Genomic DNA, 2500 nt, shown 5'->3' on the forward strand with positions numbered 1-2500 from the left:
AGGGAGAGAGGGAGGAGAGGAGGAGAGAGAGAGAGAGGAGAGGAGGAGAGGGAGAGAGGGAGAGAGAGAGAGGAGAGAGGGGAGAGAGAGGAGGGAGGAGAGAGGGAGAGAGAGGAGGAGAGAGAGAGGGAGGGAGAGAGAGAGGAGAGGGAGAGAGGAGAGAGGGAGGAGAGAGGGAGAGAGGGAGGAGAGGGAGAGAGAGGAGAGGAGAGAGGGGAGAGAGGGAGGAGGAGAGAGGGAGGGAGAGGGAGAGAGAGGAGGGAGAGAGAGGAGGAGGAGAGAGAGAGAGAGAGGGAGAGAGAGAGGAGGAGGAGAGGAGAGAGGAGAGGAGAGAGAGAGGGAGAGAGAGAGAGAGGAGGAGAGAGGAGAGGGGAGAGAGGAGGAGAGAGGGAGAGAGGGAGGAGAGAGGGAGAGAGGGAGGAGACACCGCGCTCATATTTCCACTCGCTAAAAAGAGAGAGAGACAGAGAGATAGAGGAGGATTAGAGGAAAGAGAGAAGAGGAGAGGAGGATGAGGGACACTGAGCTAAACATTTTCTGCTGAACGAGGAGGTTTCTGGTTTGACTCAGACACCAGCGCGTCCACAGAGGAGACGCTAAAAACAAACTCACACCTGAACACCTGAACCCCTGAACACCTGAACCCCTGAACACCTGAACACCTGAACACCTGAACACCCTGAACACCTGAACACCCTGAACACCCTGAACACCTGAACCCCTGAACACCTGAACCCCTGAACACCTGAACAACCCTGAACACCTGAACACCTGAACCCCTGAACACCTGAACCCCTGAACCCCTGAACACCTGAACACCTGAACCCTGAACCCTGAACACCTGAACACCTGAACACCTGAACCCCTCAACACCTGAACACCTGAACTGAACACCTGAACCCTGAACTGAACACCTGAACAACCTGAACCCCTGAACACCTGAACCCTGAACCCTGAACACAACTGAACTGAACACCAACCTGAACCCCTGAACACCTGAACACCTGAACCCCTGAACCCCTGAACCCCTGAACACCCTGAACACCTGAACCCTGAACACTGAACACTGAACCCCTGAACACCTGAACACCTGAACCTGAACCCCTGAACCCTGAACCCTGAACACCTGAACACCTGAACCCCTGAACACCTGAACCCCTGAACCCCTGAACACCTGAACACCTGAACACCTGAACACCTGAAAACCTGAACACCTGAACCCCTCAACACCTGAACACTTGAACCCCTGAACACCTGAACACCTGAACCCCTGAACACTTGAACCCCTGAACACCTGAACACTTGAACACCTGAACCCCTGAACACTTGAACCCTGAACACCTGAACCCCTGAAAACCTGAACACCTTGAACCCCTGAACACCTGAACACTTGAACCCCTGAACACCTGAACCCCTGAACACTTGAACCCCTGAACACCTGAACACCCCCTGAACACCTGAACACTTGAACCCCTGAACACCTTGAACCCCTGAACACCTGAACCCTGAACACCTGAACCTGCGTGTCATTTGTTCAGTCGTTTTTCAAAATTAAACCAAAAATGAGAAAATGAAAAAAAATATATATATATTTTCTTCATTATTTGTCTCCAAAACCAAAATGGAAAAAAAAAAACGGATAATGAACTAAACAAGAACTAAACCAGGTCAAGCAGGACTAGACCAGTCTCAGCTCCGGTCTCAGTCCCAGTCTGGTCTCGATCTCAGCTCTGGTCTCAGTCCCAGTCTGGTCTCGATCTCAGCTCTGGTCTCAGTCCCAGTCTGGTCCTGACACTCAGTCCTGGTTCAGATCTAGTTCAGACTAGAGACCTGCGAGACCTGACACAAAACAGAGCGGCACGGGACACATTTTGAAAACTCACGGCGGGTTTGGGCAGGAGCAGGAAGGACGATAAACTCCAGTCCCACAAATATACAAATGATGAATGTAAGAACATATCAGGCATCTGGCTCAGACGTCTGTTCTGACGTCTCCTGGACGTGTCCCTCAGGAGGTGTTCATGTCCCACCGGGAGGAGGAGAAGACCCAGGACACACTGGAGGGACTATGTCTCTGGACTGGCCTGGGAACACCTCGGGGTTCCCCCGGAAGAGCTGGAGGAAGTGTCTGGGGTGAAGGAAGTCTGGGAGTCGCTGCTTAGACTGATGCCCCCGAGACCCGACCCCGGATAAGTGGAAGAAAATGGATGGATGGATAAACCAGGTCTAAAACCAGGACTAAACCAGGATTTAGGCAGGACTTGACCATGCGGCGGGACCGTCCACCGCCTCCTCCCAGACGCAGCCGAAGTCTTTTCTTTTCTCCCTGTTTAATGAAGCTTAACAAAGTGAAGGTTCCATCCTGTGGGACTTGCGGGAGGGAGCAGGACTGAAAATTACAATTTGGACCAATCAGAGCACAAGCTGGTGGAGCGGGGCGAGTGCGGCTCGGAGCGGGCGCGGCTCGGAGCGGGCGCGGCTCGGAGCGGGCGCGGGCTCG

The 2500-nt window shown here is 53.4% G+C and overlaps 1 protein-coding gene across 1 annotated transcript in view; it reads right to left on the reverse strand.

Moving 5' to 3' along the window:
• Positions 1-2500, reverse strand: part of LOC110172226 (protein arginine N-methyltransferase 3-like) — a 114887-nt gene that overhangs the window by 95773 nt on the left and 16614 nt on the right. The gene's annotated exons all lie outside the window — the stretch shown is intronic.

This window comes from Boleophthalmus pectinirostris, unplaced genomic scaffold (assembly GCF_026225935.1).
Source record: "Boleophthalmus pectinirostris isolate CB_2022bp ecotype Guang Dong unplaced genomic scaffold, ASM2622593v1 HiC_scaffold_19, whole genome shotgun sequence".
Taxonomy (NCBI): domain Eukaryota; kingdom Metazoa; phylum Chordata; class Actinopteri; order Gobiiformes; family Gobiidae; genus Boleophthalmus; species Boleophthalmus pectinirostris.